This window comes from Rattus norvegicus, chromosome 11, assembly GCF_036323735.1.
Source record: "Rattus norvegicus strain BN/NHsdMcwi chromosome 11, GRCr8, whole genome shotgun sequence".
In the NCBI taxonomy this organism is placed as follows: Eukaryota; Metazoa; Chordata; class Mammalia; order Rodentia; family Muridae; genus Rattus; species Rattus norvegicus.
The window spans coordinates 42,253,222-42,278,376 of record NC_086029.1 but is presented as its reverse complement, the minus strand read 5'-3'; the positions used below and the strand labels follow the sequence as shown (position 1 = coordinate 42,278,376).

Genomic DNA, 25,155 nt, shown 5'->3' with positions numbered 1-25,155 from the left:
TTGCTCAGATTTCGGAATGGCCACTTGTCTGTGCCAGAAATGAAATCTCCACGAAGTGAAATTTCTTATGCTAGATCCGTGTTTTCCTCAAAAATTGTGTAGTCTTCACTTTTTTTTCTTTTTTTTCTGGAAAATACTTTGCTTGTTGTAGACTTCGGGTAAACACTTTTTGAGACGTATAGAGAGGCTCAGTGGTAATGTCCGGTTCTCTGGTGTGCGTGATTAGTGCACCAGTCTTCCTTACCGAGATGCTTCCTTTTCCCTTCTCCTAGTGTGTACAAGAAATGTAAGACGACATTACAAGTGAATTGAATATCTCTCATATGCTGCAAATATCTATTCCATCTCATTTTTGTCCTTTCAAGATAATTATGCTTCCATGCAATCAAATCAAATATGTCTTTTAAGACATTTCCATGATTCTTATCTTACTAAAAGGATCTCGTGTTATTTCCCTTTAATTTTTCATGCTTTTTTAAGCTTTGAATTTTAAAAAAAAAATTTCTTTAAGTCAATTAATAACCCAGCAGTTTATGATCTAAAATGAAGCCCTTTGTCTTCACTCAAAACGCAAGCTAGTTATCTCGGCACCATTTACTCAGCAATACTTCCTTCCTTTTGTGTATTGGCAGCTTCAGACTTGTCCTATATCGATCTCTGAAATGTGTGCCAGTGTACCTGCCTTTCAAAGCTCATAAGATTCCGTGATGTAGCAATCCATTCAATGTCTTATTTGACTTCCATCATTCAAATAAAATATTGTAATCCAAATTTTAAAAAGGAAAGAATTTTTTAATGTAGTTAAAATGAAAGCTAAAGAGAGTGACTTTAGACCTACTGTGGAATTGCCATTTCCTGCCCCCATTCTCTGTCCTTTACTTTTTTCCATTATTTTATTTATTTACTCACTTTACATCCAATAGACGCCCCCATCCTTCCATCCCTTTACCCCTGAAAAGTGGGAGGTTCCCCTGGGTACCAACTCATCCTGGCACCTCAAGTCATTGCAGAACTAGGCAAATCCTCTCCCACTGAGACCAGACGAGACAGCCCACTTAGGGGAGCAGGATCCAAGGACAGGTGACAAAGTCAGGGTAAGTTCCCGCTCCAGTCGTTGGGGGATTTGTATGAAGACCAAGCTGCACATCTGCTACATGTTGTGTGGGACCTAGGTCCAGCCTGTGTATGCTCTTTGGTTGGTGGATCAGTCTCTGGCAGCCCCCAAGGGTCCAGGTTAGTTGATTCTGTTGGTCTTCCTGTGGAGTCTTTATTCCCTAACTCTTCCAAATCTTCCCTAAGACTCCCAGGCAGCATCTAATGTTTAGATGTGGGTCTACATCTACATCTGTCTCAGTTGGCTGCTGGGTCGAGCCTCTCAGAGGACAGTCATGCTAGGCTCCAGTCTGCAAGTGTAACAGAGTATCGTTAATAGAGTCAGGGATGGATTCTTGCCCATGAGATGGATCTCAAGTTGGGCCAGTCATTGGTTGGCCATTCCTTCTGTCTCTACTCCATCCTTGTTCCTGCACTTCTTGTGGGCAGGACACAATTTGGGTGAAAGGTTTTGTGGGTAGGTTGGTGTCCTTATCTCTCCAACTGGGGTTCTGCGTGGCTACAGGAGGTGGCCACTTCAGGCTTTATATTTTGAAGTGCTAGGAATCTCAGCTAGAGTCATCCTCATTGACTTCCCAGGACCTGCCCCATCCCAGGTCTCTGGCCTGTCCTAGAGATCCCCCCACCCCCACCAGCCAATCTCCATTCACTCTCCTAGCCTTCTCTCCCTGCCCCTTCCTATGCCTGATTTCCCCCTTCCCCGCCTATCCCTTCTCCCATTCAATTTCCTCCCTTCATCCACCTCCAATGACTATTTTATTTCTCCTTCTGAGTGAGATTCAAGCATCCTCCCTTGGGCTCTCCTTGTTACTTAGCTACTTTGAGTCTGTGGATCATAGAGTGGGTTTTCTGCTCTTTATTGTCTGTATCCACTTATCAGAGGGTACACACCATGCATGTCCTCTTGGGTCTGGATTACCTCATTCAGGATGATATTTTTCCATCCATTTGCCTGCAAATTTCATGATGTTCTTGCTTTTAACAACTAAGTAGCATTCCATTCTGTAAATGAATCCTAATTTTCTGTATCCATTCATTGAGGTACATCATCTGGGTTGTTTTCAGTTTCTGGCTATTATGAGAAAAGCTGCTATGAACATAGTTGTGCAAGTGTCCTTGTGGTATATAGTGGAGCATCTTTTGGGTAAATGTCCAGGAGTGGTATTGATAGGTCTTGAGTTCAAACTGTTTCCAGTTTTCTGAAGTACCACCACACTGATTTCCAGAGTGGTTGTATAAGTTTGCACTCCCACCAGTAATGGAGGAGTGTTCTCCTTGTTCCACATCCTCCACAGCATGTGCTGTCATTTGAGGTTTTGATCTTAGCCATTCTGATGGCTGTAAGGTGGAATCTCAGTGCTTTTGAATTGCATTTTTCAGTAACTAAGGACATTGAACATTTCTAAAAGCATTTCTTGGCCACTCAGGATTCTGATGAGATTTCCCTATTTAGTTCTGTACTCCATTTTTATTTTTTTAATATTTTGGATATTAGCCCTTGTCAGATGTAGGGTTGGTGAAGGTATTTTCCCAATCTATAGGCTGCCATTTTGTCCTATTGATGGTGTCCATTGCCTTACTGAAGCTTTTCAGTTTCATGAGGTCTTATTTATTAATTGTCAACCTTAGTGCCTGAGTCATTGATGTTCTGTTCAGGAAGTTGTCTCCTGTGCCAATGTGTCCAATGCTATTTTCCATTTTCTCTTCTATTAAATTTAGTGTATCCTGTTTTATGTTGAGGTCTTTGACTCACTTGGATTTGAGTTTTGTGCAGAGTGATAAATATGGATCTATTTACATCCTTCTACATGCAGACATTCCATTATATCAGCACCTTTGTTGAAGATGTTTTCTTTCTTTCTCTCTTTCTTTCTTTCTTTTTTTTGCCACTGTATGGTTTTGACTTCTTTTTTAAAAATCAAGTGCTCATAGATGTGTAAGTTTATGTCAGGGTCTTTGATTCTATTGATCAACCTGTCTGTTTTTATACCAATACAATGCAGCTTCTATCACTATCGCTCTGTAGTGATATAGCTTGAGATCAGGGATGGTGATATCCCCAGAAGTTCTATTATTGTACAGAATTGTTTTAGGTATTCTGGGTTTTTATTTTTTGTTTTTCCATATGAAGTTGGGTATTTCTCTTTCAAGATCTGTACAGCGTTGTGTTGGACTTTGATGGGGATTATATTGTATCTGTAGATTACTTTCATAAGATGACCATTTTCACTATGTTAATCCCATTGATCCAGGAGCATGGGAGGTCTCTCCATCTTCTGAGGTCTTCCTCAATTTCTGTCTTCAGAGACTTGAAGTTGTTGTCATGCAGGTCTTTCACTTGCTTGCATAGAGTTACACAAAGATATTTTATACTATTTGTGCCTATTGTAAAGTGTGATGTTTCTTTGATTTCTTTCTCAGCCTGTTTATCATTTATATAAAGGAGGGCTACTATTTCTTTGAGTTAATTTTGTGTCCACTTTGCTGAAGGTGTTTCTTAGCTGTAGGAGTTCTCTGGTAGAATTTTTGGGTCACTTATTCTATCATATCTATCTGTGAAAGGTTTAAAAAAGAAACAAAGAAAAAAATATCATATTCTGTGATATCATCTGTGAATAGTGACACTTTGACTTCCTCATTTTCAATTTGTATCCACTTAATCTCCTTCAGTTGTCTTATCACTCCGACTAGACCTTCAAGTACTAGTTTGAAGAGATAGGGAGAGAATTGACAGCCTTGTCTTGTCCCCGATTTTAGTGGAATTGATTCAAGTTTCTCTCTATTTAATTTGATGTTGGTTATTGGCTTGCTTTTATTGCCTTTATTGTGTTTAGGTATGCGCCTTGTATCCCTGCTCTCTCTAATACTTTTAACATGAAAATGTGTTGGATTTTGTCAAAGGAATTTTCACATCTAATGAGATGTTTGTGTTCTGTTTTTTTTTTTTCTTTTAGTTTGTTTTTATGTTGGATTACATCAGTGGATTTTCATATGAACCGTACTTGCACATACACATTCAAATATTCATTCACCCAGAGGTCTCCATTGGGCTGGGAACAAGATGCTCTTGGGATTCCACAAGGTCCTCAGGATTGCAGGGGGAGGCCAAAGACAATGGAGGTCAGGAGATCCTGCACAACTCACTTTTGCTGGCTGTGCCTCAGGGGACCCGACTGACAAGAGGTTGGTGCTGAAGAGTTTCAAACTGGATATTTCTGGGGCCTCCACAGGCCTCTTGGGGAGGTAGGATGGTCCTGGGGTCATGCGAATCTCCTCAAGATAGCAGGATGCAACCAGAACTAGATAGGGGAGGTTAGGGGACTGAGCGCAAGTCACCCCTGCTGGCTTCTTAGTCCTTTCTTCCAGGAGCTACCCCCGTGATGTAATTTTGATTGTCTGCTTTGAGTTACAGCTAGATCTGTAACCGATATGATATCTCTCCATCTTTATTCACTATTATCTATTGACACATTACTTTGGTAATTGTAGCATTTCCTAATTAATCCTACTCAATTTGACCCTAGTCTGCCGAGGCACTGCTTGCTACCTGCCCCAATGTTTGGGTTCTCGAATGAAAGACACACACACACACACACACACACACACACACACAGCATTTATATTTTAATATGCCTTAAGCAGCTCAATGGCCTGGTCACTTCCAAAGCTCTACCTGGCTAGCACTCTCCCAACCAATATTTCTGAGGTATTACCTACTAAGACCTATATTCCGTCTTGGCTGCCCCGGACTCAGACCTGTAGCCCTCTGAGACTGAGTTCCCCAGCACCTACATGACAGCTCTGGTCCGGCATCTCTCAGGCATGGTATCTGCTCCTTGGCAACTATTTCTCTTCCTGCTGTTTTTTAGTCCTTTGTGTTCGGGCATCCTAATGTCCGCCTCTGTCTCCCTGCCCATTGGCTGCCAGCAACTTTATTTACCAACCAAAACCAACTTGGGGGGTAGTGGCAGAGTCCCTCAGTGTCTTATATGTGGCTGTGTGGATTCTCATGCAATTTTGGGGACCAAATTAACATAAAATAAGCAGCATCAGACCAAATCCACAACAGGTAATAAAGATTTGGTCTCTTCTGTGATGCCATCAACAATGTTTCTATTTTATCATCTTCCTACGTCCTTCTTTTCAGTATATCCTTCTGCAACTGATGTAGGGTTTCAGTATATCCTCACCCTAACTGGCAAAAATCTTATTTTGTTATTTATTATTTAGTTTATGTTTTCAATTAGTTCTTGTTATTAAGGCTATACACATGTTTTGAAGAGTCAAGTACTAAATTAGATCTCATGGTTTTAGCTGTTTTCTATCTGTCCACACTTCATAATACTCTGCTTTTCTCCTATGCTTTCTTTGCCTTGCCATATCTTGTTTTTTTGTGAGACATGACCCTGGGCTCCAGCAAACTTTTCCCTTTCTGTTTTCTAATCTTCCTTCCAACTGAACTGGTTTAATTTCTGTTCTTGGCTGTCACTCTTAGACCCACTCCATTACTCTGTCTTCTGGGCTGGGCTTACAGTCTGATTGATCCCACAGCACTATCTCTTTTGTTCAATACTTTGTTTTGTTGGAACAATTCTCACAGCAACCCCGCGGATACACAGGGCATAAAGTTTGAACTTTCAGGCAAATGCATTTTATGTGCTTCCTCCCTGAATGGAAGATGTACAACATTAGGTCAAAGTAATTCTGTATCACAATGGAGAAAAATCTTTCTGTTTTCCCTCCTGTTTTCGGAGGCACTGTTGACTGATTGTAGTTATCAGACAAGGTCTCTCTCTCTCTCTCTCTCTCTCTCTCTCTCTCTCTCTCTCTGATTATTTTTCCTTCTTTCCTGGGAGCATCTAGGCACTCCTTTTTATCTCAGACAGGTATGAATTTCCACAGCATGTATAGGAATTTCAGTTCTATAACATGGCTGCCAAGATCACTGACTTTTTTTTAAATGAGGGGAGAAATCGATGTCCTTTTTCCTTGATTGAAACAAGGCTGTGACTTCTCGTCAGTTCATAAGGCACGGTGGAGTGGTTGTAGTTTTATGTCACCAAATGTTAGGAGGCTTCTGTAGCAACAAATCATTGAAGTGACAGGTTAACATTTTTCTTATTCACCATTCATAATATTTGATGGGTCAGTTAGGTCAGAATATATTCTGGAGTCATCTCTAATATGCCTTATTTCTTTTATGATTCCACCCTTCATTTTTGGGAGATTCTTTTGCTCTTTGATAAACTGATTCACACCACTAACTGTTTGCAATGACATGATACTTTTATCGGGTCCTGGATTCCTCTTTGTGCTAGCTGGTTTTGTGTGTCAACTTGACACAAGCTGAAGTTATCACAGAGAAAAGAGCCTCAGTTGAGGAAATGCTTCTATGAGACCCAGCTATAAGGCGATCAAGGTGCAGAGGACCCAGCCTTTTGTGGGTGGTGTTGTACCTGGGCTGGTGGTCTTGGGTTCTATAAGAGAGCAAGCTGAGCAAGCCAGGGAAGTAAGCCAGTAAGTAACATCTCTCCATGGCTTCTGCTTCAGCTCCTGCTTCCTGACTTGTGTGAGTTCCAGTCCTGACTTCCTTTGGTGATGAACAGCAATGTGGAAGTGTAAGCTGAATAAACCCTTTCCTCCCCAACTTGCTTCTTGGTCATGGTGTTTGTGCAGGAACAGAAACGCTGACGAAGATAATCTCCACTCTCCTCCTCCTCTTCCTCCTCCTCCTTAAAGATTTAATTATTTTATGTATGTTAGCACACTGTAGTTGTCTTCAGACACACCAGAAGAGGGCATCTGGGTCCCTTTACAGATGGTTGTGAGCCACCATGTGGTTGCTGGGAATTGAACTCAGGACCTCTGGAAGAGCAGTCAGTGCTCTTAGCCTCTGAGCCATCTCTCCAGCCCCTGCATTTCTCATCTATCATGCCTCAATTTCATTCACAGTTTTGATGCTTTTCTGTTTTTGCTTTAGCATATGGGAAATGCCTTCCCTTTTCTTTCCACATTTGTTGGTGTGGTAAAGCTGCTCTGAGATGCTTTAGTTGGCTTGGGCTGTTATAACACAGAACCACAGGCTGTGAGATTTGAACAAGTGTCATTTATTTCTCATACTTTTGGAGGCTGAAAAGTTCCTAATCAAGCACCACCAGAATTAGTGTCTGCTGAGGTTTGCTTTCTCCATCACCAACGGGACCTTCCCTCAGCGATCATATGATGGAAGGTGGAGTTCTCTCTGGTCTTTTGTCTTAGTTCTTTTATTGTTGAGGATTGTTTTTGCCATCCTGGGTTTTTTGTTATTCCAAATGAATTTGCAAATCTCTCTTTCTAACTGTATGAAGAATTGAGTTGGAATTTTGATGCTTCACTATGTTCACAGCAGCCTTATTTATAATAGCCAGAAGCTGAAAAGAACCCAGCTGTCCTTCAACAAAGGAATGGATACAGAAAATGTGGTACATTTACACAATGGAGTACTACTCAGCTATTAAAAACACTGACTTCATGAAATTCTTAGGCAAATGGGTGGGACTAGGAAATATTTGAGTGAGGTAACCCAATCACAAAAGAACACACATGGTATGCACTCGCTGATAAGTAGATATTAGCCCAAAAGCTTGGAATACCCAAGATACAATCCACAGACTACATGAAACTCAAGAAGTTGAAAGATCAAAGAATGGATGCTTTAAAGGGAGAAGAAAATATTCAGAGGAGGAAATACAGAGGCAAAGTATGAAGCAGAGACTGAGGGAAAGGTCATTCAGAGATGGCCCCACAAGGGGATCCATCCCATATACTGTCACCAAACTCAGACAGTATTGTGGATGCCAAGAAGTGCATGCTGACAGGAGCCTGATACAGCTGTCTCCTGAGAGGCTCTGCCAGAGCTTGACAGATAGAGAGTCAGATGCTCTCCCAAACATTGGACTGAAAACGGGGGACCCTATTGAGGAGTTAGAAAAAGGACTGAAAGAGCTGAAGGGGTTTTCGACCCCATAGGAAGAACAACAATATTCACCAACCAGAAACCCAGAGCTCCCAGAGTCTAAACCACCAACCAAAGAGTACACTTGGAGGGACCCATGGGTTCAGCCCCATATGTAGCAGAGGGTTGGCCTTATTGGGCATCAATGAGAGGAGAAGCCCTTGGCCCTGTGAAGGCTCAATGCCCCGGTTTAGGGGAATGCCAGGGCAGGGAGATGGGAGGGAGTGGATGGGTGGGTGGGGGAACACTCTCATAGAAGCAGGAGGAGGGAGAAGAGATAGGGGGATTCCTCAGGAAAGGAGATAACATTTGAAATGTAAGGAAAAAATATCCATTAAAAAATAAAATGGTAAAAAAACATAAAATAAAAATAAAGCATTTAATTGGGCCTTGTTTACAGTTTCAGAGATGTAGTCCATTATCCTCACGACAGGGAGCATGCGGCATGCAGGCAGGCCTGGTACTGGAGAAGTAACTGAGAGTTCTACATCTGGATCCATAGGCAGTAGGAAGAGAGTAAGACTCTGGGTTTGGCATGGGTTTTTGAAACCTCAAAGCCACTCCACCCTCCAGTGACACACTTCCTCCACCAAGGTCACACCTCCTAACTCTTTCAAATGGTATCACTCCTTGGTGGCCAAGCATTCAAATATATGAGCCAATTTGGCCATTCTCATTCAAACCATTATACCTTTCTCATAAAGGTAGTAATTTCATTCTTAAATAATTCCATTCATAATTATAATACAATTTATAAAAAGAGTCCTGATGATGATGATAAATTCATAATTTTCTCCCAAAAAACTCCCTCATAGAGAACCCACACTGAGGAGTTTGAAATTTAGTATATGAATTTTGGGAAGGCACAAATATTTAGTGTATAGTTTTACCTTTGTAATCTAATTTTTATCTTTTGCACATGCTTAATAAATAGATTGCATCTCAATATTCTAAAAGTATTAATGCACCTCAGTATCATCTCTGAAGGCTAACCTCTAACCTTGCATCTAAATATCGTTAAGCCAGGTGTGGGTGACACTCATGGTTCAGTTAATTCTGAGGCAGATTTCTCTCCAGGTGTGAGCCAGTATCCTTGTAAGTCACACTTCCAAAATGTAAGTGTGGGATAGTCCCACTCAAACTGCCAGGAACATTGCCTTGGTTTAGACCGGGTTCTGTGTCCTAGGCTTATATTGGGGGTCACTGGGGCAGGGTTTCATCTGGGTGCCCTGGTTTGAACACCTCAGCCTTGCCAACCCTACCTGGAAGCCTTTTGTGCACAGGGTTCAGGTGAGTGGGTCACGAGAATGACTCTGCCTTGATGGCTTTTGGTCAGGGGCATTCTGACATGACGAAAGCAAAACCGTGATCCCCACTGGACAATTAGGAAGGAATCCTGAAGATTGCAAGCTGTGGCAAAGGTCACTCACCTCCCCTTTCAGATCAGCACAGTCTCAACCAGATAAAGCTCTGCTCCCCATCCCCATCCCTCCAGCTGGCAAGTGATTAAGGCCATGAGCGTAGCCATGCTAATTTCTCTATGAACGGGGATATAACTATATACTTAGTGATCTTTCTAGAACTCTCTCTCTCGTAGTGTGATTAGGATGAGCATTTTGATTAGTTTCTCTTTGGAACAACAGTCTTGTCTTTATGTAGTTTCTCTTTTTATCAAATTTTTCCAAGGCAAGTCATGGGGAGCTAAGCTGTACTTTATGACTTTGATTAGCAATAGCATCAGCTAGATTTCCAGTTTTGTTGTTCATAAAAACTAGTTAATGTCCGTAGGACACTTGGAGCATGAACAAAATTCAGTCAAATTTTGCCACTTAATAGCAAAAATCATCTTTTCTTTACTGTCCAATGACATGGGACCATCTAAAAGGCCTGTACCATCTATGTTTCTGGCATCATTCTGTCAGGCCTTGATTTAGTAAATGGAAAATTGACTCCCTATTCATAAAATTCACTAACCAAATGGTTATACCAAGATCTAGAGAAGTGTTATTTATACGAGTGACAGTGGCTGGTACTTGTAGAATTTACCATGAGTTGTAATTGTTCTAAGAGGGTTTTTACAGATTTGTTAATATCAACTAATTGATTAATTAATTTTTAATGTTATTATTATAGAGCTGGGGGCAGAACCAAGAGCCTGGAGCATGCCAGGCAAGCGCTAAACCTCTGACCTACCAGGTATCCTAACTAATCTTTATAAGAATCCTATATAGAAAGCAATCCTATTATTATCACTACTGCAAAGATATGAATTTACAGGGGATGAGTAGTTTGCACGTACCACACGTAGCACAGTTAGTGGAGCAGAGAGTTTCAATTCAGAAACTTTAATGCCAAGGCCCCAGTTCTCAGCCACTTTGATGTATTGTTTACTGTTTGTGTAATGCTGTATGGTATCTGGCTTGTATAGATAAGAAATAGGAGCAGCCAGGCGCCATTTTACCATATGTTGCAGTCAGATGTTAATTTGAAATTATTAGTGATCGGGGAAGGCTTAAGTAGAGCGAGATATATGCCAAACATATTAAATAAATGCTAATAGGAGTTAATGAATAAGAATGCTTTAATATTCTGGGATTACCCCAGTGAGGAATGAACTGCAAGTTTGCATCTGCCCTTTGGCTTTTAAAATGCAAATTCTACCAAAAAAGAACATGAGAACAAAGTCGCTCACATGGGTGCAGCAACTCAATTTCCCCACAGACAGACCCATATAATCCAGAATCCCATCAAGAAGTGAGAGTTGATTAAGTCCCCAAAGATTTGTCCCTTTCCTTAGTAGTCATCATCTCTTAAAGGGACTTTCACAAGTCATTGGCGTCCTACCATATTGTGTGCTTATGTGCTCATATAAACTATTCTTACAGGTATGAATCAGGTAATTTGCATCTTGAAGGGTCTCCTCTACTGCTCCCAATCCGACCCTCTTGCGGGAGAGTCTTCTCAGGAGATAGGCTCTTTCCTTGGCTCTTCAGGCTTAGGCTCTGGGTATGGAGCTGTTTGTGGACTTGGTCATTTTTGACTAAAGGCTTTTTGACTTTTTCCCCTAGGCTGTGTGTAGTTTTGGATCTGGAAGCTTTAGTTACAACGGTGTGTAGCCTTGGCTTGGTAAATTATGATTCTAGAAAAACAGGAGCAACGGCAGAGCCAGTCAAGGGGATTTGGCTATGGCACTGCCGTCACTGAAGTGTCCACTGAGTCTCCGCCCACAGCATCCACCAAACGCACGCTGTAGATTCCAATGATTACCGCTTTGCAGAGTTGACGATGTCACTTCACACTTTCCTAAGCTTCCACGGTAATACTTTAGCCAATGACAAATCGCTTCCTCCTTCTTTCCAATGAAGAAGTCACCGTCTGCAGCTGTCAAAATTACTTTATTTACCTGAGACTGAGCTCCACTTACCTTGATGGATGAGTTCACTTTTGGGGAATCCTGAGCAATGCCACCTTACTTATTTCTGTGATTCTTTCTTGCTAAGCATAGTGACTTTGCGATCACCTCACCGCGTATCCCGAGGTGTCTGTGTGCATTTATTTACTGACTCCATTTAGTCGGTTTAATGAGCAGAGAGTAAAAATTCATGATAAAAAGAAACAATTTCCAGGCATGAAATCATCTACCTCTGAGAAGGCTTCAGGGGGTTTGTGTAAGTTCCAGGCTGTTGCCCCACCCAGTTAGGTAAGATGGCCCAATGTCATTTTTTGTTTGGAACTATTGGGTATGGAGCAGAAATACCTACATTTTCTTCTACAGGCCCAAGGAAGACACATATTATTTATGGCTTGTCTGAGGTACCAAGCCAGACTTGGGTTTTCCTGTCAGTACATGGAGTGGACACACCCCAGATGGATACAAGCAGCAATGGTTTCCCTTGTAGCCAAACACTTACCTTGCACGCACTTCAAGAGCTTCCAGAGATCCCGGTGAAGGAGACTCCTATTGGGTTTGTGTCAAAACCTTATGTACACATTTCATGGTCAGTAGTGGGTCCAAACGTAAGAGGTGATTGATACACATTTACATTTGGGTCATTGAGCATGCTCTACAGCCTCTGTGACACAGTGGACTTCGTGGCCACTTAGTTACTTCAAATGGAGATATCGGAGTTAACGCTGTATGAAGTGTCTGGGGTAGTAGGTATTTTTTCACTTGTTTGAGTTTGTAAAGCTCACCCGCCACCATTCTGTTAGATGAAGACAAACTGTTTCAACTAAAGCACAAGGCAAGCTCTTTAATGGTCCCCGTTTCTGGCTAAGCCACAACTGATCAATCCAAAACTGCTCTGTGGGTTGGAGTCCACACCCCTCTTTAGGTTTTATCTCTCTGGTCTGAAACTAAAATCCACTTTGGAAAGAGCCTGCCCTTCTGCCTCACACCAGTCAGAACAGTTAAGATCAAAAACTCGGATGACAGCAGATGCTGGCGAGGATGTGGAGAAAGAGGAACACTCCTCCATTGTTGGTGGGATTGCAGACTGGTACAACCACTCTGGAAATCAGTCTGGAGGTTCCTCAGAAAATTGGACATTGAACTACCTGAGGACCCAGCTATACCTCTCTTGGGCATATACCCAAAAGATGCCCCAACATATAACAAAGACACATTCTCCCCTATGTTCATAGCAGCCTTATTTATAATAGCCAGAAGCTGGAAAGAACCCAGATGCCCTTCAACAGAGGAATGGATACAGAAAATGTGGTACATCTATACAATGGAATATTACTCAGCTATCAAAAACAATAACTTCATGAAATTCATAGAGAAATGGATGGAACTAGAAAATATCATCCTGAGTGAGGTAACCCAGACATAAAAAACATTCATGGCAGATATTAATCCACAAGCTCAAAATACCCAAGATAGAATTCACAGACTACATGAAGCTCAAGAAGAAGGACGATCAAAGTGTGGATGCTTCTGTCTTTCTTAGAAGGGGGAACAAAATACTCATAGGAGGAAATATGTGGAGACAAAGTTTGAGCAGAGACTGAAGGAAAGGCCATCCAGAGACTGCCCCACCTGGGGATCCATCCCATATTCAGCCACCAAACTCAGACACTATTGCTGATGCCAAGAAGTGTTTACTGACAGGAGCCTGATATAGCTGTCTCCTGAGAAGCTCTTTCAGAGCCTGACAAACACAGAGGTGGATGATTGCAGCCAACCATTGAACTAAAAATAGAGTCCCCAATGGAGGAGTTAGAGAAAGGACTGAAGGAGCTGAAGGGTTTACAACCCTATAAGAACAACAATAATATCAACCAACCAGAGCTTCCAGAGCTCCTAGGGGACTAAACCACCAACCAGTACACAGGGATGGACCTATGGCTCCATCTGTATATGTAGCAGAGGATGGCCTTGTCAGGCATCAATGGGAGGGGATGCTCCAGTGTAGGGGAATGTCAGGGCAGGGAGGAAGTGGATGGATGGGTGGGGGAACATCTTTATAGAAGCAGGGAGAGGGGAGAAGAGATAGTGAATTTCTGAAGGGGAAACCAGGAAAGGGGATAACATTTGAAATGTAAATTAAAAAATCCAATAAAAATACCAAGTATGGTTAAAAAAAAAAAGAGCCTGCCAGGAAGCTTCAGGAACTGGTCATTATCAGGTTACTGCTGTCTATGCCATGTTTTCAGAACGATGTTTTAAGAGCCTTGAAATGCATGCGTACACTTATTGAAGTGAATTAACTTAACATTTTAGAAGTAAATGAATGTATATGCTCATCTGAGAAAGAGCCTTCCCCACATATATTTTCCATAAGAGAAGTGTTGTAGAGGGTTGCGAACTGGCGGACAGTAATTCTGATATAGTACTATGCAAACTTTACTTTTTGTCTGTATATTTGTTTTAAAAGTTGATTTTTTCAGCTTACAAGCCCTTCCTTTGGAACATAAGTCCTTTTTCTGTAACCTCTAATTACTGATTGCTTTTTGGCTCTCCTGATTCAGACTTTTATGTTCTTTAATAATTCTTGTAGACTTTGAGTTTTCCGTCACTGGTTTAGGCTTTTTAACACAGCCAGCAAACAGTTTTAACTTTGCAGACCTCGAAGGCAGAAATCCCCCGACTCGTCTTTTTATTCCTCTCTTAGCACTGCCAGGGTGTGATCCCCTCATCTCTAGGAGGAAGTAGGGGACCCCTAACATTCTGTCCTCCAACTTTCTTTAGCCTCTGTATTTGAAAGCAACATCAGAGACTCACACTATAGACTACGCCCATCCATCTTTCTCTCAATGCCCTGTGTTGAGGATCCGCGTCTCGTGAGCCCACTCACAGTATTTTCCTATGATATCCTTTCTACGCTTGCGTATCCACAAAGCTTTCCCCTCTCATCTCACTTTGTCTTTTCTATTATCCTCATGTTTCGTTTCCTAGAACTTTTATCCAATTGAATTTCTTGGAGGCTATCCTCTGTGCAATCTCTAAAAAATATTTCCTTTTCTACAACCACCTGTTTTACAGTGCCTTACCGTCCTCTCTCGAGTGCCACGGTTTCTTGCTTTCATTGCAAAGACTTCTATAGGCACAGAAAGCCATTTCATTTTGTGATAAGATTTCAGCAAAGTTTCTAGGGCCAGCTGAAATTCTTCCAACTATTTACACACACACACACACACACACACACACACACACACACACACACACACACACACAGTAATTACTTCCTCCACAGTTTAGTTAGAGTTCACCACATGTATTACCACAATCCAAATTCTATTTATGTAGCAGAAAGATTCGTTCTATGTTAGGAAAGGCAACTTTTTTCTTTTTATATTTAGTGCGGATCTACTTTCTCTTTCCTGCTTCTTAAGTTCAGTGGATAGTTCTGCTTTCCTAGTAAATAAGCTTACTCAGACAATGCCAGTGCTGGCTTGATCGTGTGCAGCATTTTCCTATAATTTGAACAAAACTTGGGCAGGTTTTAGAGTAAATAATTAATTGCACCAACCTCATTCACCACACCACCAAGAGCTAATTTTAGAAAAGAAACAGATTTCCAGCAGATGGTAATTGAAGGAAAAACATTGACTTTTTAAATTATAAGTCTAATTTTTAAATGCACCTTATGCACAACTGGATTCCCACAGTCTGCCACTTATCAGGAGATAGCACATCACAGGGCAGGTCTGGATAAGGTGAGCCACTGTGTCTGGGGCGGGGGGTGGTGGAAATCACAGGGCAAAGGAGGAAAGAGTATATAAAAAGTATATATAGGTTCTGCCACACTCCTTAGAGGAAACTGAGCCTGACGTGCATGGAGTTTATTTCCTCTCAGTATCTTCAATGAGATAATCAAGGGAAACCAGTGTGGACACGTTCTGACCTTTATCACCCCCATTACATTCTTACTGTTTTATAAGAAATGGGGAGAAAAGCAGAGAATTCCTTTCTCTCAAGTTCAATATCCTCCCCTTCCTCCTCCTCTTCCTTTCCCTCCTCCTCCCTCTTCTTCCTTCTTTTTGCCTGCATGTACACACACACACACACACACACACACACACACACACACACACACACACGGCTGACCGCTTGGGAGTGAATAACCATTTTGGGGGCTCATCCTTGGAGAAGACTAACTCTCCATCTCTTAGTGGCCTCATTGTAGTTCTTCAACCAGGGGTGGGCCCTCTGAGAGTTTCCTCATCCCCTTTGTCATGTCCCATGTCAACTGGCTTGTCATTGTTCAGGTCTTGTTTGGACACCCACATGGTTGAGATTTCTTGGGTGTAGCTTCCCTGCCACACCTAAGAGATACAATTTTGCAGGAGGCTTCCTGGTCCTCTGTCTCTTACAATCTTTCCACCCCTTTCCCTACACTGAATCCTAGATGTGGGGGTGGTGTTGTAGATGTACCACTTGGACCGAACATTCCTGAGTCTGTTGCTTTCTGAATTTTGACCAGCTGTGGCTTTCTGTCATTGAAATCCATTTGCTGCTCAAAGAGTCTACAAGAAACTTCTTTGAGGAGGGGTGAGGACTACGCTTTTCTCTGTGTGTGCAGGGCTAGGTATTTAGAATGCTGTTAGCAGTTATGTTTGCTTAGGAGACTGCTGTGGTTGAGATCTGTGACTTCACTAGCCATTGAGCAGTTGGCAAGGCTTACAGTACCAGACTCGATTCCTCTCCTTTTGAGAGGATCATCAGTTTAATTTGACAGCTGTGGCCGTCACCACAGTATTAGTGCCGCGATTGTACCTTTAGGGATATCTTATCATTCTGATCACTTGTTGGACCATTTTTTTTTTTTTTAAACAGCAGTGGAGACATTGCCTGATACTCACTAGCAGTGAAAGTCTACGAGGACTCTTTGTACGCATCTCAGAAAGGGATGTTTAATGTGCCACGCGTGTTTCTGTTTATAATGGCCCACTTTTCTTTTTTGTATTTTAGCTTTTTAAGAAGACAATTTCTCTGAGTCAGTTTTTTCTTAGCTAAAAAGAATACTTCCATTTTTAAAGTCATACGGCTATGCTGGCAGCAACACTGTAGTCAAGGACCATGTAAAACTGTTGGCATCTTTCATCTCTGTATTTTAAAGGGAAGTGCAGAAGACAGGGACGTCCCAGAAACACACAATGTGCATTTGAGAGACCGTTTATAAAATGTGGCATGGATTCCTTTCTGGCCCCATTTCAAACTGAAGTCTTTTCAGCAATGAAGTGTTCCAGTAGCTGGCCATTCTCTCATTCGATACCATCCACTATCCTCAGAAAACAGACGAGGTCGGTTTGCCTGAAGCTGCTCGCAATTACGTCTCATTCCATTTTCTGGGAGTAATTATAACGGCTATTCAGATATTCGGAGATAACTGTTATTTCTTCCTTGTTTTTGAAAGCTAAGCTCAGAAACCCAAGTTCCTTTGACCTCTGTGCACATAAATGTGCTTTCAAATATCCAAGTCTCCCGCACCACACTAATGTTCATTAATTTTCCTCTTAAGGCATAATTCTAAGACTTTTATCATAGCACTCTAGCCATTGTCTGCCAAGATCACAGTATAATTCTGAACATTTTAATTCTCGTAATAAAACCTAGTGTAAAGGAATAGCCAGGCCCTTAGAGACGCCGTCTAATCTTTTGTTACTTGCATGGTCAATATTATTACAATTTTACCCGTTGAGACAACTTTTATTTTTAAGACAGAACTCGTAGGATGCAAATGTTTAAGTTTCTAAATGTCAGATAATTGATATCTAGCTTAATGTGATAATGTTTTATCAGAAAGTGATTTCTTAGCTTAAATCGATCTTGTTTTCTAAAACTGATAAGAGTTAAAATATTAGATTTTTTTTTTGCCTTAGGATTGAAATACATAAAGGAAATGGAATTTTATTCCCTAGCGTATACTCTAGGATACACTCTAAGGTGCTGGACTGTTCACATTAGTCGTGAGTAATTGACAATAACAAATGGGGCTTTATTATTTATAGGTTGCTCTTCATCCCTATGCTGCCATATTTTGAAGAGAGAGAATGCGTGTGTTTGTGTCTGTGTATGTTTGTGTGTGTGTGTGTGTGTGTGTGTGTGTGTATGAGAGAGACAGACAAAGAGACAGAGACGGGAGGGAGGGAGAGAGAGCAGAAGAGAGCGATGACGCACTTACCTAAATTTTCGGAGATAGCTTTCTCGCCTATTTAAGGAGTCTGTTCTGCAGAGCTGAGGAGATGGCTCACTTTTTAAGAGCCCATGCTGCTCTTGCAGAGGACCACAGTTGGTTCCCAGTACCCATGTTGGCTGGCCCAAACTCCAGTTCCAGCGCATATGGTACCCTCTTCTGGGTTCCCTGGATACCTGCACATACCCACACATAGGATTAAAAAACAATACAACAAAATTAAAAATTGAAACATAAAAATAAAGCAAGCATAGAAGTAAGAAAATAAAAGATTAAAACATTTCTGTGTTTGCTTTCTAATAATTAGTCATAGCTGACAGAGCAACTATGGATTTTCAACTATTTATGTAGAGTCCAGAAGTCAACACTGGGTGTCTTCCTTAGTAATTCTCCATCTCATTTTTAAAAAATTTGCCATTTTCATCATCACCATCATCATCATTACTGATAAGTGTATGCATGTATGTGTATATTTCTGTGTGTATGCATGTATGTGTACATGCATATATGTGTATATACGTATATGTCTGTGTGTGTTTGTGCATATGTGTGTATGTGTGTGTATGTGCATGTGTGTGTATGTGCTTGTATGTGTAAGTGCATGTGTGTGTGTTATGTGTATGTGTGTGTGTGGATGTGTGTTCACGTTTTATATTGGAGGTGCATGTGTTCCTTGGCGGTATGAAAGTCATAGAACAAAGCTCTCTGGAGTTAGTTCCTTCCATGATTTTGTGATTCCAAGGATCAAACTCAGCTCTTCTGGTAATTGCTTTTATTGGCTGCGGCTTGTGACTACCTCTCACCATCATGTTATTTAAACCTCAATCGCAATTTTGCTACGATTTTAGTATCAGGGTAGTGCAAACAGTGGGTAGCAAGCGTCCAGGTGAGGAAGACATTATTATCCCAGGTCATCGAAGTCAGATCATGAACTTTTCACCCATCCTGCTGTGACAGTATGGGCATGGATTTAAGACTGTCAATCAACCATTGATGTCTTCAGTGGTATGTCTTTGTTTCTAGGTGTTGGTCAGAGACTCTCGGTCCTTGCTGGGCTGTAATGGAATTTGATGGCCTTGGGTGACAGGTGATGGGGAAGCTGCTTCTATGTTTCTTGAACATCATCGCCAAAGAGACTTGGCTCAGAGACAGACTTCAGTTAAGTCCTTTTAGGACATTGGCTGCAAACCTAGCAACAGTTTCAAGAATGGAACCAGTGGGTTTTTACCCAGGTGTTGCCTCCATTCATATTGAGTGGCCAAGGACACACTTCTCCAGGTTTGCAGAGATGTCTGTTTATCTGTTTCCTCTGTTTACAGATCTCCTGGTTTTGTTTTCTAATAAACAGTCACAGTTGGTAGCACAACCGAGGCTTCCCCTCTTTCCGTGTATTTAATTGCTTCGAGTAGTGTACCTGGGGCCTGCCATTTAAACACAGCTCAAGAAACTATTTCCCTATCTGTTTTCTTCAAAGCATTTCCCCTCAGATGACAATAATGAGCGCAGTGTGGGAAGCTACGCTTTATGTAAATGATTGCCTTTGCAGAGACGTGAGGGCACATGCTAATATTCCACTGCATTCAGGGAGATCAGAGGTCTGTTGTCTCATGCTGAGTCTAAGGCTGGAGATTTTCAAACCTCCTCATGCAGATGAGAGGCTGCTCCTTTAGAGCCTGCAGTCTTCCTCATGGGGAGAAGTTTTCAAAAGGGAGCTGCAGTTTTTTCTGGAAACCAAGTACTGGGTAGGGAGGGCCAAAGGTTATGCAGATTCCTCTCACATAGCCTGTGTTCAGCAGTAGAGTAAGTGGAGGAGGGGTAGCACCAGGGGATTCTTAAAGTCCTCTGAAATGAAATTTCAACCAGATTCTTACTCTTTTCAGTGGTCAAAATTCCCCAGTGAAAGACTGACAGCTTAACAATAAATTAATTTCGGAAAACTAGCATATTCAAATTCTTCCTTTCCTCCTTCACATCCTAAAGTCCCTACCTAAATGGGATTGGACACAAGATCGGAATTTATGGGAAAAGAAAGAAAAAAAAATCCTCCAGCGCAGTGGTGAGCTCTGTGGGGGAGACTCAGAGGACTTTACTGCATTTTTGGCAGATAAAGCATGAATTTATTAATGCGCTAGTGGAAATGACTCACTGACAAGTTCTGTTAGCCTCCATCATGATTCAGAGTAGAGGCAGAAGGATTTTACTAAACGTATTTCCATTATCTTTTTCTTAGTCAGCAGTCATGTTCTCTGCTGGTGTAAAGTGCAGCCCACTCCAGCCCTCACAAACTCTGCCTTTTGCCCTGGTGCTCTGGAGCCAGCTAGCTAGCCAGGATCTCTGCTGCAAATGTTAATTCATTCCTCGACTGATTGGTGGCAGCTGTTCCTTAACTGAAGCCCGATGAGGTTATGCTTACAAGGGAATAATACAAACAAAACAGAAAGAACAGCAGAGAGTGTAGGAGTGGGGTCTTGGCACAAGATTTGCTTGAATCTCGACTTTTCAGAGACTGTATTACAAGTGACGTAGAAACGTTAGTGTGATTCTGGGACCCGCTGTAACACACTGTATCTTGGCTCTTTTGGGTCAACTCTTACCCAGGCCTGTTGTTAGCGTCTGTTTTATAAGCTACAGACAGCTAAAATGGCAGCACAAACTCCAGTCAAAGCTGAATGGAGTGGTGGTGGGCATGGGTTATTTAGTTTGTCTCTCCGTGAATTTCCCTGAGTCTCCCCCCCTACCCCTTTTTCTTCCATTTTCTCTCTTACAGTCCCCCCACCCCCTGTAATTAACAAATGCTTTCTTCTCCTTGCCAACATGGTTTTTTGGACAAAATTATATGCACTTGAACATAAAAACAACTAGCAAATTTCGTAAACATATTCTAAAGCTCTAAATACCCATCACCTCAGGATGCAAGACAAGGATTATCATTAGTGTCATGAAGCCATTGTCACTATTGTAAAAATGTTACTTTATTTTATTTTTTTAAATATTTTTTAAAGATTTATTTATTTTATGTCTGCGAGTACACTGTTGTTCTCTTCAGACACACCAGAAGAGGGCGTCAGATCCCATTACAGATGGTTGTGAGCCACCATGTGGTTGACTGGGATTTGAACTCAGGACCTCTGGAAGAGCAGTCAGTGCTTTTAACCACTGAGCCGTTTCTCCTGCCCTGGATTTTATTCGTAATTAAAATATTCTTAACACCATTTCCCCCTTCCTCTCCTGCTAACACCTTTCGTTTCCTCTCAGATTCATGGCCGTTTCTCTCTTTTCTCTTATTCTTTTACTCACACAAATACATATACAGCCACCTACATACAACAAAACACATACACAAGCTCCTGAATCTATTTAGTGTTGCTTACATATGTATGTTTTTAGGGTTGACAACTGGGCGCTGGATAACCAACTATTGGGCTCTTTCCTTTGGAAGACTAAGGATCCTCCTCTCATCTTGGGGTGGGACCCAGTGAGGCATCTCACATCCACGTTGTCATGACAACTGGTGTTGTCAGGCATTGAGGTCTTACTTAGGGCAGCCATGTTGCTGAGCTTTCGGCAGCTTCCTTGTAATATTTACAAGTCACGGTCTTGAAGCTTACTCGGTCCCCTGGCTTTTACGATCTTCCTGCACCCTTTCTGTGCTATTCCCTGAACAATTTTAGACTTATTATTTGGGTGGTGCTAGGTGTTAGCATTCCTTCTACGCTCTGCCCAACAGTTACCTGGCAACGGCCCTGTAGGCCTGGCTTGCTGTAAAGGGGGCTGTTTGCACCCCTCTCTTCCTCTTTGACTCTTTTCTCTCCCTAACCCCCTTTCCTTTCTCCTTTTACTCCTCCCCCCCTCTCTCCATGTGTTCCTGGCTTTCCTTAGCCTTACCTAGCCTCTCCCCTCCCCCTCCCCTTCCCCTCTTCTCTCCTCCTCTTCTCTCCCTCTCTCCCTCCTTCCCCTCTCCCTTCCTCCTCCTCCCTCTCTGTGTACCTCTCCTTGTCTCTCCCTGTCCCTGCCCCTCTTCCCCCCATTCTCAACTCCCTACCCATGACCTAAATTAACTCTATACTATATCTGTTGTATGGCTGGTACCTCATGGGGAAGGGATGCCTCAGCATGGTCCCGCCGAAGCACTCCTCCCACCTCACCATGCCATGTCCTACAAAACACATACTTGGCTTTTTATAAAACACACCACCAGGGACTGAAGCCAGGGCACTGCGCATGCTATGAAGTGCTCTGCTCTTGAACCACACTCCCGTCCCTGCACTTTTTATTCAATGATACTTTTATTCATTCTTTGAAAATAATTTCATGTATTTCTTCAATGTATTTTAATGCCACCTCTCCAACTTTGTCATGCCTTCCACTCCATTACCCTACCTACCTCCGAGGTTTTTTTGGACAGTAACAACCCCCCTAAGTCCAATCAATACTGTATGTAACTGTTGGATCATTCACTGGGACAAGGGCATTCTACCACCTGCCATATATCCAAAGAAGAGGGACTCCTCTCTTAGTGGCCACCAGTGTTACTAGATCCTTTCCAAGGTTGAGGGTCTCAGGATCCTATTTCCACTTTTGTGGAATTGTGACAAATTGCCAGTGTTTACACCTCTTCCTCGCCACTCCACATCTTCTGGTGCCTCCTAGCTCCCTTCTGTCATGGCGGTGGTCACAGCAGCTTCCCTCAGGTGCCTTCTGCTATGACACATCCTGTTATCCCTGTTCTTGGGTAATGTCATTGACCATCTCTGTCAGTTTTTCAAGGCTCATCCACGTGCTTCAGCTAGTTCATCCAAGCAGCCACCAGTAACACAGAGGTAGGTGTTTTCACTCCTCTGAAGAAGGGACCTGCTTCTTTCTGTTGCATAACACTTTATATGGAAGTTGGCAAACCCACAGTAGGAAATCAAAGGAAAAATGTCTGCCAACATTGCTTTAAGGAGTTCATGATATAATTAGGGGCAAGAAAAGGCAGGAAGAGCACCCTTGTTACAGCACTGGTTCACAGATCCACTGGCGGAAGTCAGAGGTAGGCAAGCCAATCTCTTCCAATGGCTTCAAGTTACTGTCTTGAGAGTGGTGATGTGTACCCCAGTCTCAAATGCAGGGCTTGTTTGAGAGAAGATGGAATTTGCTAAGTGGGGTCAGAAGAATTTTAGAGTAGAAGAATTTAGTAGTAGTAAGAATCTCACTTGCCTGTTGCACATAAGAGAAGAAGGTGTAAGAAGGTGTGTGTGTGTGTGTGTGTGTGTGTGTGTGTGTGTGTGTGTGTGTGTGTGTGTGCTGTGCATAGGGACGTTTCCTGGGTCAGATTGCTGAAGACTTTATTTGACAACCTAAAGTTCAAACTTCAGCAATGATGAGAAACCACCAAGAGAGAGTGAACGGGGGGGAAAAAATAGAGACGCTAACGCTTTACAAAGATGGATGCGAGAAGTCGCAGAACGAGCATGAAGATTAAGTTGGGAGTAATCACCAGCCGTCCTGACACTGGAAGAAAAATGATTTCTAATCATTTTCCAAATCTGTATTGGCTATCTCTTCACCAAAACCGCTAAGAAGAAGGGGAGTTTCCTTTTCTCGTCCAGTGATTAAGGGACCACACAGTTTTGCCTCCTGTTTGGACAGCTGTGATGGTTCACATGTGAACGCGCTTTTCAGAGGGAAGCGTTTCTTTGCGGAGTCTTTGTGTGGTTTAGGTATCAGAATGCTTTACAAGCTTCACGTCATGCTCACAGAAGACAGGAGCGCAAGGCACTGAGCTTCCTAAGCCACAGTTTGAAAGCGAATGGGTGCCTAGAAACGTGTCTGTAAAATCTGTGAAGTCTTGGTATCGTCATGGAGTCTGTTGCTCTATCAGCTTTCCCCTGGAGACAGCAGGAGAGAGACGGATTCTGGGAACTCTTAAAAAGCTAGTTACATCCTTTTGTTATTTTATTACAATGTTACATCGGACAATGTAACATTGATATGCCCACTGAACTGTGTGTGTGTGTGTGTGTGTGTGTGTGTGTGTGTGTGTGCTGTGCATATATGAATCTGCTTGTGCTTGTGTATGTGCACATGCACGTGTGTATATACATGGATGTGTGCGGGTACACATGCACGTATGTGTTTACATGGATGTGTGTAGGTGCACATGCACGTGTACATATTCATGGAAGCCAGAGACCAGTGATACTGTCTTTTCTAGTGCTTTCCACATGAGAGTTTGAGAGAGCATCCTTCACTAAGCCCAGACATCACTGACTTGGCAGCGTTAAACAGCCAGTGAGCTCCAGCGACTCTCCAGTCTCGGTTTTCCCAGACCCGGGCCTGCAGGCACGTCCCATGCCAGGTTTTGTTTTATGCGGGTACTATGGGCTCTCACGTCTTTATACTTAAGTGGCAAGTGCTTTACTAACGTGACTGAAAACCTGCAAGATGACTCTTACAAGTTAAAGGCTGGAATAACCCTGAAGGAGGGACTGTTCATCAGTTAACCTTCGTTCATATGTGTGCAAATGACGTTGCTGCAAAATGAACATTGTGAAGCTTTTAAAAACCTTTTGCAGGGTCCATTCCCTGCCGGTGGCAGTGATACAGGCTAAGGGGACCTTTTACTCAGGAGGAAGCTGATTTGAGCATTCCAATCTACACGGATCAGCCTGTTCTTTGGAACAATGATTTAATTGTTCATCCCTAAGTCACATAACTTCTATTTTGACTTAGTCTTTAAGGGAGAGAGTGTGGATGCATAGAACTTAATCATGGAGTACAGACTTCATCTTTGTGTGCCCAATACTATAAATCTTCCTGACTAATGTTTGGTCGTTTTATTTTGTAAGTCATAAGCATATAGCTTTCTTATTTTAAAAAGTTTACCCTCTAATTTATATCGGTCTTAATTTAAATATTCTTAATAAAACAATCAAAAGTCTTTAGTACAGTTAGATTCTAATCATTCACAGAACATAAAAATATTAAAGCAGGGAAAATTCCTTCTATTATTTTACTGGTCTGGGCAGGCAACAAACATGCAGGAAGTCAAAATACTGAGGGCAAGGAGAAGAGAAGACCTAACCCAAAGAAATCAAAATATTTTCACACAAAAAAATCCTTATTTTTACTTTTAATTAAGTGTGTATGACTACGTCTGAGTAAGGGTTTGTACTTGTCAGTGCAGTTTCCATTGATGCCAGAAGAAGGCGCCAGATCTTTTCGAGCTGGAGTTCCAGGCCACTGTGAGCTGCCCCAAAGTGAGTGCTTGGATCTGAACTTGGGTCCCCTGCAAAAGCAGTACACATTCCTAACCACTGAGCCATCTCTTCAGCCTCGAGGGTTCTTAATATCATGCTAAGTAAGTAATGCCATTGCTTTTATTAAAATCTATTATCAGAACATTTAAACCTATACAAAACCGGA

General features: G+C 42.1%; 1 protein-coding gene across 2 annotated transcripts in view; it reads left to right on the top strand.

Annotated features, from left to right (window-relative positions):
- LOC108352304 (uncharacterized) overlaps positions 1–25,155 on the top strand; it is a 300,039-nt gene that overhangs the window by 148,417 nt on the left and 126,467 nt on the right. The window contains exon 1 of one of the 2 annotated variants that reach the window (XR_005491172.2): positions 8,375–25,090. The exons of the other annotated variant lie outside the window; for it this stretch is intronic. The gene's annotated coding sequence lies outside the window, so the exon portion shown is untranslated. Of the gene's footprint in view, positions 1–8,374; positions 25,091–25,155 lie in introns of those variants that run through there. 2 annotated transcript variants of the gene reach the window in all.